Source organism: Perca flavescens, chromosome 2, assembly GCF_004354835.1.
Source record: "Perca flavescens isolate YP-PL-M2 chromosome 2, PFLA_1.0, whole genome shotgun sequence".
In the NCBI taxonomy this organism is placed as follows: domain Eukaryota; kingdom Metazoa; phylum Chordata; class Actinopteri; order Perciformes; family Percidae; genus Perca; species Perca flavescens.
This window is the reverse complement of record NC_041332.1, coordinates 26,318,606-26,335,725: the sequence shown is the minus strand read 5'-3', so window position 1 is coordinate 26,335,725 and position 17,120 is coordinate 26,318,606. Positions and strand designations below refer to the sequence as shown.

General features: G+C 40.0%; 1 pseudogene; it reads right to left on the bottom strand.

Annotated features, from left to right (window-relative positions):
- Positions 1-2,788: 2,788 nt before the first annotated feature.
- Positions 2,789-13,298, bottom strand: LOC114562772 (arachidonate 12-lipoxygenase, 12R-type-like; annotated as a pseudogene).
- Positions 13,299-17,120: the final 3,822 nt, after the last annotated feature.

Sequence of the window (17,120 nt, the reverse complement as noted above, 5' to 3'; positions counted from 1 at the left end):
CGATGCTGCACAAACTCCAATTGCACCTGACTGATTTGAATTGTAAAAAGGAAAAAAGAACGGGGTTGGGTTTAGGAAAAGAAGAATGGGGGAAAAAAAGAACGGGGTTGGGTTTAGGAAAAGAAGAACGGGGAAAGCAAACATGACTCCCGGGAAATGAGCCCTGGGGCCCGTTTCACAAAACCAAGATAAGGGATTAAGCCGGGATTTCCTGGTTATCCTGGATGAATTTAGCCTTGACTCGGTTTCACGAAAGCAGAGGCACATAAATCACCATGGAGATTTATTCTGTGCAGCTAGCCTGGTCCTGACCAGGCTAACAGCCAGGATTTATTTAATCCTGGAACCTTTTCTGTTCACTCAGCAGTGGTTTTACCCTTTTGTTATCAGCCTGGATTAAAATACAACAGGTGCATATTGCTGTTCATTTAAGTACTGTTATTATTTAAAGTTGTGACCATTATTTTTTTTTATAATTATAAATTTGTCATTGTTACTGTTATATTGCTGTATGAAGACGGCTGTTCATATTGTTGTAAGAAGTTTGATGAATATATTACGGCAGTTGAGATAATTAGAAAAGGCTAATAAAATTTAAAATGAGTTTTAAATGAAGTCTGTTACTAAGGGCAATACATACAATGCTGTACATTTCTAGAGTTCCCCAATGCACCTTAAATTATTTTAGTTTATAATTTCTTTTTTATTTCTTTAACAATAAGGATCATGTTTGTTCTGCTTCCATGTGCATTGTATTTGGCATTCTTAGCACACAATTTGTGTTGTCCAGTAAACTGGGACTATAATTTGGGAGGATTGAACAATTTTAAGAACATATCCTAACTGTACAATCCTCCCAAATTATAGACTTAGTTCACTGGACCAGTAACTATCTAGTGATGTAGACTACTGTACATTCATGTAACAACAGGGAGAGGACACCTTAATGGTTTTTGACCTTATATTTTGCCTCGGGGGGAAATAACTGATGAATATACTCTGTTCCATTCATGTTTATAGTGTGCATGGAATTTATCACTTTATTATCTTTATAGTTTCTAGATTTTACAGTGCAATTTCTTCAGTGTTTTTATTTTCTATGTCCATATATACCAGGGAGCAAGGAATATAATATGTAGAGAAGGAAACTCGTCCTCTAGAAAAAATAAAAAAACGCGACAAAGCGTGACAGATAATAGCGGACAGACTAAATGATAGTCTAAAAATATACATTTATGAACTACTGCTCTTAAATGAAACAATTCAATGTGTCACTTGTCATTTGCAAAAACGAACACCTGTACACTTTGCATTAAAAGCGAGTAGTGGAAGTTAATATGACTTAGGAAATTAATATTTTAGCCAATGAGAGAGAGGGAGGAACAGAGTGAAAGAGATATACGCTTCATATTCTAGCGTTATAGAAAATGGATCTTCATGGTAAATTTCCTGAGATAACATTATCTTCTGCTTACTTTTAAGGCAAAGCGTACAATTGTTAATTTGTGCAAATGATTAGTAGCCTAATCATTGAATGGTAGGATTATGACGGTTTCCATTCAGAGCAGAGGTCAGTTAATGTTTATATTTAGGCTGCTTACACATTCAGTCGGTCCGTGGTCGTCTGCTGCTTTCTCTCGCTGTTTCAGTACAGCGGCCGTGTTATTTTCTTTTTATTCAAATAATGTGTTTCAAGTCATCATACTTCAACAAGAAGCTGCTGCTCACTCTGTATAAAGTAGCCTATCTACAATGCGTATTCTCCATTTTGGCATCAGTAAATCTGTGATCGACCTTGCGGTCTTTTGTGGAAATCCGTGGACGCGCATCTATCTGAATTAGTTCAGCCTGGCTCGACCTAGTCGCTCCTCCTCAGCCTGGCTTGGCCTTCGTGAAACGCACCAAGCCAGGATGCACAGATTAGACTAGGTCAAGCCTCACTTTATCAGTTATCCTGGATTTATATATTCTGCTTTTGTGAAACAGGCCCCTGGTCTCTGAACGCCAGACAACAACTTAAAGGACTCAAATCACTCATCATTATGTAGGCTTAGCGATACTTTATTTTGGTGAGGGAATTGGTCACAGTTTACAGTACACAGTATGTAAGTGACTGTTACACTATAGATAACAGTCACAGTCAGATAATAACCACACGGACAAGTATTAAATGCAGAAATCCACACACAAATTAACACAACAACATAAGATTCAAGTAAATTTCTATAATATGAAGAATGTGTAGAATATAGAGACAAATCGTTAAGATGTTTAATTTAAACATGCTAAATCAAATTTGTTTGGCAGTGTTTAATCAGGGCTTTGCTGTGATTATTAAATGACAAATCAGCCACATTACATTTATATTCACATGCACCATGTTTGTTGCAACTGCAAATTGACACATTTTGTTCACAAAAGATACATGTTTTTATATAGTAAGAAACTTTTCAATGCAGCAGCTTCACATTGTGGGGGGAATTCCTCTTTTATAGAGAGAGAAAAACACTCCTTTCCAATCATTTTTATTGCATGCAGCATGGGAGGAACAAACAATTCCTTCATGCAACACAAGACCATTGAAGCAATACCTCTTGCTCTGGTGACAGAAACCTCCTTTAATCTACAAAATTAAGCATATTACGTTCTGTGTGATAAGTAGGCTACTTGTTTTTTACATTACATTTAAATGTAAATCAAATACACTATTGTCAATGTTATGTAAAGTTGTAGGAAGTAAGCAGTTTTTTAGCAGGGTATTTTGTTCTAATGAATACATGATTGTGATTTATGTAATTTTCATGAGGTTTTTGGCACCTACAAAGTCAGAGGGCTCCTTGCTAAGTAGCCACAAGCTGGCCATTGCCTTAGCTGTTGTGCCCTTGTTAGGCAATGTCTGCAGCATCGTGGCCTCGCTTGTCATCCCCTTTGTCGTTGGTGGAGGAAGTTGCATGGTGGAGGGAGTGTTGGGCATCCAGCCACCATAGTCATACTGCAATGAATTAATGATTGACAGATGACTGCTTAATACTCTTTGAAGCCAAGCTGTATCATTCAGTGAACTGGGATCACTTTGGTGATGCTCTGACTTCTCATCCAGCGCCATCATCAGGTCACAATTTTATTTGTCCTTTACTTTGGAATAACTAAAAACCTTCCTATCAGCCTTAGCTGTTCTTTGTGTTTTGTGTTAATTACTAAATGTTGGCATGTTAACAAGTTAAACTAAGATTGTGATCTTGGTAACCATTATAAATACTAAAAGTCATGTAAGCGTTGCCACTAAAAAAGGCAAATAGCATTGTGAGTAATCAGAGACACCCCCTTGCCCCCTCATTTGAACTGCTGCCGTCAGGACAACGATACTGTGCTCCTCTGTTTACAAAAAACAGATCCAAGTTCTCCTTTGTTCCACAGGCCATCAAACTCCTTAATCACTCCAAAAGTTAATGAAGGTCCTGTACGGTAATAAGATTTTTATTAATTTATCTATATTATTTTTATTTATTTTTTTATCGTTTATCCAGCTGGTCTGGAACCATACTCAACCCACACACCCCCTTTCCCCTCCCCATATGCATCAGTGCCCTGGTCTATGCGTAATGTTTATATGTTACGGTCTTTTAGTGTTTGTTTTTGTCTTTTCTTTTTTCTTAATGTTGTTTAAGTGCCTTGTGATGTGATTTCTGCTTCAACTTAATTTCCCCACGGGGACAATAAACATAAACATAACATAAGCATTGTCATTGTGAGCATTTGTTGCATTTAGCTTAAAGCATTACTGTGCCTTCGTGCAGCCTCACAGACCTGTTAGCATGCCTGTAGAGTCTGTGGCCCTCATTTATCAACCTAACGTAGAAACCAGCGCAGATATGAGCGCAGAAATCATCTTACGACAGGCTTCACGTGGGATTCATGAAAAGTTCGTATCACACCAATCCGAGCGTAAGAATGGTCGTACATTGATAAATGCGGCGGCTGGAAACGATCGTCATTTAAATATCACGCCCCAATATATTCTGGGTTTTGAGGCCTCGCCCCTACAATTTACGACATGGCGAGACGTAATCCGGCTGACAAGCGGAATTTTTCAGAGGTGGAGATTGAAACCCTGATATCTCTGGTTCATTTGCACTAACGTGTGTACTATTTGGCAGCCTGAAAACTGGTATTAAAGGCTGTAGAAAGAATGCGGGATGAAAAGAGATCACTGATGCGGTCAACAGTGTTGCCGTAGTAAATCGGACTCCAGCTGAAGTTTAGCCTATTTAATTTATACATCCTTGACACATTTTCTATAGTCCTAATAGTAATATACAGGCTTCTATTGCAATCTATTAGGCCTACATGTAGGTGTACCTATAATTAAATAAACACACGATAGCGGAGTTTATAAATGCAGTGTCTTTTATTTTACTCGTGTTCGTCGGAACAAGGCAACAGCTGAGGGAGAGCGCTTGTCCTCCGCCCCCCCCCGTGCTGGACCCTGTCTCCTCACAGCAGAGGGGCTGGAAAAACAAGCCAAAATAACTTGGTCAATGGCAGAAATAAATCATTCACTTGAAAGAGAAACAAAAACCTGAAGAATAAATAAAAAAGGTTGTGCATCGTCATGTTTCCTGTATTGAATATCATTGCCAAACATAACACTATAGGCTACCTTTTAAAAGTGAGGAATAATATCCTGTCTCCTTCGTATAGCCCTCAGTTGATGGCTGTTCTGGACACTGCTCTCTGGGCATCGGGTCATCTGGCTCCATCGCTACATTTATGGCACAGTGTCTTCCTGTGCGATGTTGTGCAGAACCCCACAGGCTAAAACAATGTTGCAGACCGGCGCATAGAGGTCTTCTAAAAGAGCCAGATCTGCCATTGCTGATACGTAATCAACTGATGACTTCTCCTTCTCCTGTTAAACTGATTATATGCTGCACCGCAAGTCCACACTGACTCGAAAACTTGCGCACACGAGTTCACACCAGACGTGAGATTTGATTGCAGCTTACGCTCATGTCCAAATTGATAAATGCCGAGCTTTGCGTAGGAATCGGCGTACGCCCGTCGTACGCCTGTTTTAGGTCGTACACACGTTTCATAAATGAGGGCCTGTATGTTTATGTCTCTTTCTCAACACCTCATGAATCCATTCCACAAAAATAGCAACATTATAATTGATCATCCAGGTAAATTAAATGGCTTCATCTGTCCAGAATTCACAGCTGAGTGCTGTCCTGAGCAAGTGAAGATCACCATGGTGACAAACTTGATCAAATCAGCCACGGTGGTAAAGCTCTGTGGAATTCCTGAGAAGTTTGTAGAAGGTATAAACTGCATTACTCAAAGACTTCCAGATGACTAAAGTTTCATTTGTGTTTGCATTATGATAATATAATGGTACATTTATGTACACATTTATAATGATTAAGATTAAACGTTTCATTAAAGTTTACCTGTGCCTGCTTGGGAAAGGAATCCATGTTCAAAAATGTCCAAAATCCACTTCTGCTGTTCGGAGTCTGTCTGGACCTCAGTGTCATTCCTGTGGTAGTAGCTGAGCACTGCCTGCACAAACCTTTGACAACCATGGATATGTAAAATGTAAAACACATTCCTAGTTGAATTATACATTTGATATACACACTGCAGTTGTGAGACCATTGAAATAAAATGGATAGAATGGGCATTCCCAGTCGAATGGTCAGAGTGGCGGCCATTGAGTGAAGGACTAACTTCCATAAAAATTGACATGCGGAAAGTTGCAAAGGTGAGGTTTTGCCGTACAGCCAAATTAGTAGTGGAGTATTAAAGTAACATAGAGATAGAGGCATAGAGAGCCAGCTGCTAAATGAGTCAAATTTAACAACTTAATGTTTTTTCCACACTGTGTAGGAAAACACATTGCTATCGCCAGATGAGAGACAACTTTGTTTGGAATGTTTTCTTTGACCGGTGTGGTATTGGGGCATGGCAGAGTTAGCAAGCTGGCTAACTAGCCAGCCATCAGCTCGCTGGCTGGTTCCGCTGTGCTTTTGTGCTGCCTTGGTTACAGAAAAACAACGGGCTGGGTCTCAATATGGTCCGCTGACCCGCTGCTGCTGAGTCGAACTGTACCTCCTCTTCACATGTCTCCCGAGCTGCGCCGGCCTGACTCCTCCCATTACGCTGCAAAAGACTTTACAGCCTGACTGACGTGTCTTGGCACCATGAGAACTAACAACAATCTGCATTTTGTTTTGTACTAGTCCAATAACAAGTGCAAACTGTCCTTTCCAACCATTTTATTTCTATGATTGAGACCCTCTTTTGTAAGACGATTTAAATGAGGATTAAATTGTATTCTACCAGAAAGAGAGATGTTAACAAGACATATGTCAAAAATGTATGGATGGTGACCTTCAACCTTTGTTGACCTTTGTCCTGTCCTTACTCCCGTTGTCCTCTACCAGGACAACCGGGCTGTACCTTTGGATGATATCCCAAAGCTTGAGTCCATCATCCCTGTAGTAGAAGTTCGGCACAGCCTCCACACCACGCTCTGCAATGTCGTCTGGTATGCAGAGGGAGCTGTAGGTCATTGAGGACAGTGATCTCTTCAGGATTGTCATCATACCCTCTACACCAGCAGCTGCAATCTAGAAAGGAGTCAAATACTGTATATGATATTAAAAAATATATTATTTAGCGAATGGTCTTCTGAGCATGTTGGTGGCTTTGTACCTTTGGGTAAATTCCAGTCTTAGATATAAGAAAATAAGCAAAGAAGTTGATTTCAAGAGTGTCGCGGGTGTAAGGTATGAGGAGATGAGGAAAAGAGGGAACTCTGTTAGGAACATTATTACATGTAACAAAGTCAGAAATCTTGATGCTTCTATATTAAGCACAATGATATACCAAACATTACAATTAATAAACTAGTTTGGTAGTTGAAAAAACTACAACTACAGTAAGTTTAGTATTATCCCTTCAGTTACCTTTTACAGTGGATGCACCATGGGCATGTTGCGCAGAAGTGACACTGCAAACACTTCAGCCAGCAGATGAGTGCGCAGCAGGTGAGTTGAGTTGATGCTCACGGAAATCTGCACTTCTCACAAAATTCATCAACCAGTCATACTCAGAATCAGTAGGAAAGAAGATGCGGTTGTCATCTGCTGGAGTCTGCTTCAGCTGCAGGAGAAGGAAGGGGGATGGGATTCAAACCGTGTTCATGAGTCTTAACAGCTTGGGGGTTTTTCATCTTGTGCGTGACTGAATCGTCCTTTATTGTCTGCCAGAGGGGACTGCCTATTTACTATAGGTTTTATCTGCTTTTCAGTCAGAAAATAAACTGATTTCTGACGGGGAAGTTAATATTTTCATTGAATCCAAGGTCAACATATTACCCAACCAGAGATGGGGACTCGAGTCTGAGACTCAGACTTGAGTCGCACTTAAGTCGCACAAACAGCTGACTTCAGACTTGACTTGCGACTCGACCCAAAAGACTTCAGACTTGACTCGGACTCAAGACTCGTCAACAACCTGTTTTCATGCAATTATTGATTTTTAAATCTAAATTCATTCATGTATTTCTATTTTTTTTTATTGGCGCATATACGTTGGGGAAACGTATGACGAGCTGCATGTCCCCTGCCCTTTGTCATAATGTGCAACAAAATGCATGCGCTATGCCTATGTGCGCACATTCACATATCAAAAAATGCATTGACGATGACAACACCAAGTCCTGCTGGAGTTGTGCCTTTTGTCATTAGTTTTGCTTAATTACAACGTCGAACTTCATCAGGCATCTCAAAACGCTACCAGGTCAGTCACTTGCTAATGTGAAAGAGACGTTAAATTTAGCATATATCGTCACAGGTAATAAGCTAACCATCGCAAAGTGTTGTGCTAATGCTGGAAAAGGCAAATTGTATCTTTATAGATGTACCCATATGATGTGACAGACTTAGGTAAATATTTCACCAAGTTGTTGTTGAATAGCAATACGGAAAGTATCAGTTCTCACATGTTTGCACCATGGTTGGTGTATTAACTTTCAATACGGATGCTTCCCTCAAACTTTGAACACTGAAAAATGTAATGCATGATGAGGTTGGGCTTTACAGCCAGTTAGTAACACAGACAAACATGTATTATTTGGTGCACATACCAAAATGTTGAAAAATACAGTTATGAAATTGAAACAGTTCTTAATTTGTGTTTCTTCAGATTGCATTGCAGTAGACCTCATAAAGTTATCCTAAAACTGATTTAGATACTGTACTGTATGGATGGTAGCTACAGGACAGGAAACACTGAATTCATAAGATTTAATAATACAGTGTTAGGGACAGATCAGATGGCCAGAGACTTGAGACTTGACTTGGACTAGAGCTCAAAGACTTCAGACTCACTATGAGTGGGAACTTGACTCTGTTGATAACAAATGCAAAATAAATAAATTGTCTTTGATTTGAAAACATGGACATTTGATAATCTATTGCACGCGTCTAAAACAAATAGGCTATCAATAAGCAACCGTGGTGGCCGCTTTTGATAGGCAAAGGGGTCAATACAGTAGGTTTCATCTTTACTGCAAGCTATATTTGAGTAATAATCTCACCTGGATAGCAATTGGCATCAGTTTATCATCAGGTGTTTTGTGGAGCAGGACGAGTGGAGCCATCAAGTACTGCTGTTTTCCATCGATGAGGTTTGCTTTCACTCCATCCAAAATCTTGTAGTCACACAAGAATATGTTGCCCTTCTGTTTCAAATTTTAGTGAGGATGAGAAATTATTTGTTTCACATGCATATAGTGTGTGTATATCACATACACTAAATAAACATGAATCTTTTGAATAAAGGTCAAGATAATCACCTTCATTTCATTTCGCAAGCTACCCTGACCACGGAGGAAGACCATGTCGTCAGTGACAGGAAAGTTATCAGGCAGAGCTGAGCAACGTTGGATCAACATGGGGTTGGTACCATTTAGATACTGGTAGCCAAAAAACATGTCCTCCTTCCAATGTTCCTGGACATAGTCTTGAAAAAAAACCCGAGTTATACTTAATTAAATTTCAAACTCTGGTATAAAAAATCTTACTCTGCCACTGTTCTCAGCTTAACTGCACCCTGCATGTGAAACAGGAAAATGGCAATGTGTTACAAAGAATGCAGAGTCAAAGACATGATTGGACACTGAATTAAATTGTATGTGTTTTGATCTACAGACCCCCTATAAGGGATTTACTTGACCAAAAAACAACAACCTACAAGCCACTGAGGTGCTCCTATAGGCCTACCTGTACTTGCCTAATATACGACTCAAAGTACATGGCGTGACACAATGTGACAATCCAGTCCTGTGCAAAACTCAACTTGTATGCTAATAGTCCTAATGGTGGTGCTACAACAGCCATCTAAAATCCTAAACTTTAAAAATTCATAAGAAATCATCCATATCGTGTTAGTGTCCTCATCTATGCCATTGCAGCCAATGCTAAATAGATCTTTAAACATCAGTTTGTCATTTATTGATCTTTGTGAAAATTACAGGCATCTCTATGTAGTCTTAACAAAGTACACAAATTCTCATAATTTTCTAGTGAGAAATGAATTTTATTAGTAGATTTTTGTAGTTTAAAATTCTGCATTTTCAGCACCTGTCTAGGGTGTAAAAGGTTCTGAGTTCGAGACCCTCGTGTTGCAAGATGATCATACATATATCTAATCAGGCATTGTGCTGTAGACAACTGCCCTGCATATTTTAAATGTGTCTGCATTAACACACCTGTTTCAGGTGAACAATCAGTCAACCCAACCCAGGCTATTGAGTCAACCCAGGCTGACTCAATAAAATATAGCCCCAATAGCTAAAGATGCTGTTACCTGGACAATAGCTTACTGAGATCAGCACCTTCCTTCAAACCCAAAGATTGTGAGTTCAGTCCCCTATAGCATCAACACACCTGTCTGAAATGGGGTCCGTTCCAGGTAGAAGGTTTAACAAACTCTGAGTCTAACCCTGATGTCTGAGTTGATTTACCCTGAGATGGGAAACTCAGTTTTTGGTTCCAGAACAGCTGATATGAATTGGTTCAATCAACTCGGAGTATGTTCACTTAGGGTTACGCGCGTGCACAAAAGGCAGTATGAATGGAGCCATGATTCTACTATTCACCATGGTAACAACCACAAACAAACGGGTCGGCGGAAATACAGCAAGTTTGAACATGTATTTCGTTAAAAAAGCAAGACAGTGGCTATGTCAATGGGCTGATGCTGCAAAAGAGAGAGAATTTGTGTGGGAGAAAATTGCTGCTTGAGTCAATGCGTACGCATTAACAGTGTATTAATTTCATATTTAATCACAGTAAACTTATAATATTACTGGTGAAAACTGGAATTGTATTATAATTTCATTCAGGTGCAATCCTGTGGGCGAAAACGTAAACTACTAATCCCATTCTGAGGTTGCAGCACCATGATCATTAACAGAACTATAATGTATAATCATTTATTTCTTTTTAATGGCTCTCACTGGTTTGTCACACTTTTCTGATGGCTCTACAGTGGCTTTACTATTAGGCTACAGTATGATTGGCTACACTGTTATAAAGAAAACTGCCGTTTGCAAAAAACGTAATGGACACAAAGAATCTGCTGGGATGTTAAAGCCTGTCCACGATGGTGGATGTTAGTGGACGGATCTTCATATCTAATGGACTGTGATAAAAAATACCTCTCAAATCGGTTATTTGGAAATGAAAATACATCTAGGCCTATAGTCGACACTCAATACCCACGTAAACTCTCTGTGAATTATTAGCCTACAGCTTTTTCATCAACGGGATCGTCAACAAAAGGACATGACACGTTTTATAGTCTGCCTAACATAAACCAGTTCAATGAATGAATGAGGATATGAATTCCTCTGAGAGGGAGGAGAATGAGAGAAACTCAAGTTTTTTTTTTCCTCTCAGTCTCGGAGGAGACTGAGAGAAACTTGAGGTTTCTTGAAGAAAACCTGCTCCCGACCAGGTTAAGTTCACAGGCTCAGTTACCATAGTAACTGACTCTGAGGTTAAGTTACCTCTCTTTCTAAAAAACCCAGAGTTTTCCTCATCTCAGGGTTAACGAACTCAGAGTTTTCACTAAACCTGCTTTCTGGAACGGGCCTCAGCTCATTAGTTTGTGTCCTAGATTAACATGCATCTGTGTACTCTGGCATGTTGCTTTGCAGATTGGAGACATAGGTTTCTTGGAGGAGATTTAGCTCAACAGGTTGATACTAGTTTTCAGCGCGAGAGGAGTGAGTAGGAGTTCAAATTTCCTAAGCACCAATCACCAATCCATAGGCCTGTTCCTTGGACATACTCCTAAAGAGCAGCAGGAATGTCTCTGTTTTGGCACTTCTGCTGACAGAATCGTACTTAGTTTTAAAGGTGCTATAAATAAAAGTTACAATAATAAGTGTTATTATTATTATTATCATCATCATCATCATCATCATCGTGTATACAGTACAAGTATTCCAATAAATTACTATGATAGTACCTGATATGTGAGTTTGTTTGCAACAAAACACCCCCTTGATAGCATCAATATCAGGCCAGTTCTTTTTGGAATTAGACAGTCTCTTCAGTTGCAGCTCAACAAACCTAGAAAATAAGAGCAAATAGTACATTTATATGAGCCTATAAAGCAGATAGATAGATAGATTGATAGATAGATAGATAGATAGAACAGAATTTAGGACTGTACTCTTTCGCTAGAGTTGAGATGAGCTCTATGTCCTTGGTGAAGGAGAAACGGTCCTTAGAAGGCAGAGAAAAAAAGCACACCTTCATGCAGTGGGGTATTCCCTCTGCATACACTTCCCAGCTGGGAAAAAAAGAGAGACAAGCAGGTGATGAACTTTGGACAGTCTAGATTCCAGTGTGTGCAATTTTAATTTTAATTCAATGTTACAATTTTGCAACATATGTTGTACTATAATACATTTTAATAAACGTTGGCAGGTGTAACAATGTCATATGGTGGCTAATTTATCATTATATATGATTAATTTATTCAACCAAAGGCAGAGGAGGTTTAAATGCATGTTAGTGTTGAGGTGCATAAAATTGAAATGTGTTTAAACTCTGAGCTCTCACCGATAGTCTTTCTTTTGCTGAATCAGATCCTGCTCCCTACTGGCAATGCCAAGATGATGGTTCTCTTCAAAGACTGTCAGAGCTTGAAGAAAGAATGACAACAAGGTTTAAAATTATTGATGTATATAGTGTAGTATATAGTATGGTCAGTGAACAGCCTACAGGATGTCGGACACTTCGGTAAAGTTGGAAAGATATTCACAGATTATCCGATTATTATACTTTTTTTTTTTTAAAAGGTAAGTGTTGTAGTACAACCAGCAGGGGACAAGTTATGTCTGAAGTAAGTTTGGAGACAGATTTGTTGTATCTTTCTTTGTGTTGTAAGCTGCTTATAGAGACCAATGTTATTTGTCCAGGTCGGAAGACAGCTCGTTTTGATGGAAATGAGGTTGTAGCTCGTTGTCTACCTTACTACCATAAGAAAGCGGTGTCGTTTGTGATTAAATAACATTTCACAGATCCAAGTTTGGATCTGTGAATATCATTCCCAGTATGTCACACAAGCTAACTTCCGCAAACCTGTTCCCTCTCTGAAACGGTGCACCTTGCTGTCATTGATCCAACGATAGATGGGAAAATTGTAGGTGTCTTCCTCAGGAGATTTCACTTCAATTTTGGCAGGAAACCAAAGGTTTTCAAAAAGGAAACGCGGTTTGTCCAGCTCTATCAGGACCAGCTTTCCAATGGACACAGGGCAGGACACAGTAAAACTAGACACCTGGAGTTATGACAGAAATAGTTTAAAATGAAGATAAAGGGTATTTAGAACTGAGCTGTATCATCCCACATTAGCTTCTCTAAATTGATATAGAATGTGCCTCTCATATACGGAAGAGGATTAGGGCCACAGGTGAAAAAATTATTTGAATTCTGAGTTTAAAGTCAGCTAAGTTTAAAGTCAGAAGTCTGACTTTTTCTCAGATTCAAATGCAGTTTTCACATGTGGCCCTAATCCTCTTCTGTACATATAGGAAAAGTTGAGGCAGCGTGTTAGACATTTAGAGGCCTATTACTTACTGTTCCTCGTCTGCTATATGATGAAGCCTTGAGTCTGCTCTCCCCATCTGTTCCCACAAGCTTAATGCGGGCTCTGTTAAAAGTGCCGGCATTGGCAAGATTGCCAGTGGAAACGGTCACTTTATAATTCACCATTTTCACTCTGGAAAGCAAAACAATTCTGATGGGCAGAGAGTAATATTAACCATTCTCAGTACTGATAGGCCACTGTCACTAGATGAACTTTTAAAAAACTACTTTAAATACTGATATCACAATTACCATGGCATTATAACAACTGATATTAAACTTTTCTTTAATAAAGCATCTCTCTTACCTGTTTCTGAGACCAAGAGGTTCTTTTCATGAAGTGCCCTCTTGATAAAAATAATCACCACTGATTCCTCTTTTTATACATACAGTTTTGTGGGAGTGTATGGTCAGCTATCCAATCGCCAATGGATTAGACATGCATTAAGTTTCTACTACTGCAAAATCACAGCAAGCATGAGATAATCATTAAACATAAACCAGCTATTTCCTCCTGTGAGGGAAATTCCCAACTATTACGCTTACTCATTTTGATCTTGCTTTTAATTTATATAGCTTATTCACAAGATGTTTAATGGGTAAGTTGTTAGGTAACTGCAAATTTAACTCATAACAGAGTTGTTATGAGACCTTGGGGTCCTCCCCCAGGAAATGTTGAGGGTCAAACACTTCATTTCCTGCATTCTGATAGATTTTTATGCACCAATTTATGGTGGAAACATCTTTTTTTATGTGAGGTAAAATACAGATGACAATTCTAAATATAATGCAGTAAGGGGGCTTTTACATCAGGGACCTGGGCCCGGATCCGAGTGCACTTGACCCCAAGTCCAGTTTATTTGATTAGTGTGAACAGGATCCATGCCCAAGTCAACTTAGAAAGGTGTCTCGAGTAGAGTTCATGTGTACAGTACACCCATTCGGTTCGCATCAGAAATGAAGAGGTGGGGGTTTGTGCATTTATGTCAACAAAACGTGGTGCACAGACACCACCATCACGAGAGTCACTGCGCAGCTTACCGAGAGTATCTCATGGTTAAGTGTAGACCTTTCTATCTGCCCAGAGAGTTTACATCAACTGTAGTAACAGCAGCTAATGCTAAGATTGCCATTAAAGAACTGCATTCTGCTATCAGTAAACAACTAACTCTACATCCTGAGGCAGCCTACTCAGGCCACCCATGACTCCCACACGGACATTGATTCATATGACTCTCTTCTGTTCTGGACTGTATCAACTCAAACATCAACAGTGTCACCACCCTCAAACGGATTACCACTTCCCTAATCAGAAGCCATGGATGAACAGTGAGGTCAGACTCCTGCTGAAGGCACGAGACACCGCATTCAGATCAGGTGATGCCCAAACAATCAATAGATGGTGTACAAAATGGAGAGTCTGAAATAGACATGATGCGTCTACTGTTCTGAAAATAAAACATTACTGATATCATCATCATCATCATCAACCTAGGTTCTAAGCAAAAAAAGGGGGGAAAGGGCTCATCCAGGGCTAACCTGAAAAGGGGCATCAAAAAGGCCAAGCACAACCACAAGCTAAGGATTGAGGATGACTTCAAGAACAACTCTGACTCCTGACGCATGTGGCAAGGCATCCAGGCCATCACAGACTACAAAACTATTAACTCCACACCCCCCCTGTCACCGACACCTCCTTGCCTGATGAGCTGAACCACTTCTATGGCCACTTTGATAGGGACAACAAGGAGGTGTCCATCAAGGCTGTGTGTGTGTGGCACTGGGCAGGACTAATGCACGTAAGGCTGTTGGTCCTGATGGTATCCCCGGACGCATACTCAGGGCCTGTGCTGTGCAGTTGACTGAGGTTTGGAATGACATATTTAATCGGTCACTAGCACAGGCAGCTGCCCTGTGTGCTTTAAAACCACCTCCATTGTGCCGGTGCCAAAACACTCCACTGCAACAAGCCTTAATGACTTCCATCCAGTTGCACTCACCCCCATCATTATGGAGTGCTTCGAGAGGCTGGTCCTGCCCCATCTCAAGACCTGCTTACCACCCTCACTGGACCCCTTCTAATTCGCCTACCGTCAGAACAGGAGCACAGAGGATGCCAACTCTACAGGATTCACTCTGCCCTGTCCCACTGTGACAATAGCAACACCTATGTGAGAATGCTGTTCATTTTTCTTTAGTTCAGCATTCAACACCATCATCCCCTCCAAACTGATCACCAAACTCAGTGAACTGGACATCAATACCTCCCTCTGTAACTGGATTCTGGACTTCTTAACCAACAGACCTCAGTCTGATAGGTTACACACACACCCCCATTCTCATCAACAGGACTGAGGTGGAGCGTGTCACTAGCTTCAAGTTTCTGGGTGTCCACATCTCTGAGGACCTCTCTTGGACCATCAACACCTCTACCCTGATCAAGAAGGCTCACCAGCGTCTCTTCTTTCTGAGGAGACTTAAGAAGGTCCACCTGTCTCCTCAGATCCTGGTGAACTTCTACCGCTGCACCATCGAGAGCATCCTCACCAACTGTGTCACAGTTTGACCGAATGACCATGACCGAAAAGCACTGCAGAGGGTGGTGAAAACTCCCCAACATATCATTGGTTCCTCACTCCCCTCCATCGAGGCCATCCAGGGCAAGCGATGCTTGCGTAAGTCATAGTTGCGCAGCATAATCAAAGACTGTTCTAACCCCAACCACGAACTGTTCACCCCACTCCTCTCCGGGAGGCGTTGCAGGTCTCTCCACACCCAAACCAGCAGGTTCAGAGGAAGTTTTTTCCTGCGGCTGTCACCCTACTGAACCTGGGGACATCCACATAACTGATCCACATCACTAACTAGACCACAATTCAATTTGCACTAACTGTATTCTGACTCTTTACTACATCTCAGCAGTGTTATAGACTGTCTATTCATGTATATTGTGTTATCACCATACATACATATATCACATATCCATCGACTTACGTACACCTCACTTTGCGCCGACTTTGAAATTCCTACTTAATCTGTACTTATATAGCCTATTGTATTCTGTTTTCTTGCACTATACTGAATGTGAAACTGTATGTTGTCTTGTACGCTTATGCTTTTCTTGGCCAGGTCGCGGTTGCAAATGAGAACCTGTTCTCAACGGCCTACCTGGTTAAATAAATAAATAAATAGTGTTCTATTTATTTATAAATGTACATACTGTAACTACACTTATACATAACCATATTATACTGCTCTTCATACTATTCATCATGCACATACACTTATTCTTACTACTCTTATAATGTTACTGTTTCTGCACTACAATGGTACTGTTAACACACTGCACATAGCTGTACATAGTGTACATATCTGTCTATATGGCTCATACTGAATATCCATACTTATTCTGTTTTTCTTATAATATTCTGTTAATATACTGCATGTATCTATATTATTCATACTACTATTATAACATTACTGCTAATTGCACATATCTGTACATGTTGTTCATACATTGTTCATATTACATAGCCATATTTATTCTGCTCTTATAAGGTAACCGCTAATACACTGCACATATTTATGCAAAATTTATATTACTCTAAACCACCATCTGTAAACCAACTGTATACTACTGTCTACACTTGACTATATTTATTGTCCTGTCTATGCACCACCTGTCTATACTTTGTATATTGCATTGCACTTTTCTGCTCTTTTTGCACTTCTGGTTGGATGCAAACTGCATTTCATTGTATTTGTACTTGTTCTCTGCACGACAATCTGAATCTAATCTAATCTAATCATCTAATCTAAATTAGTGCAATGTCACCCAGGTGGGTGGGTGTGTGTGTGTTCTGCTTGTTTTTCTAAATCCACTCTTCCTAATAGTTCTGCCACTGTTATTCTATTGCAGGGCTTCCAGAACTGAAATAAACATGGAAA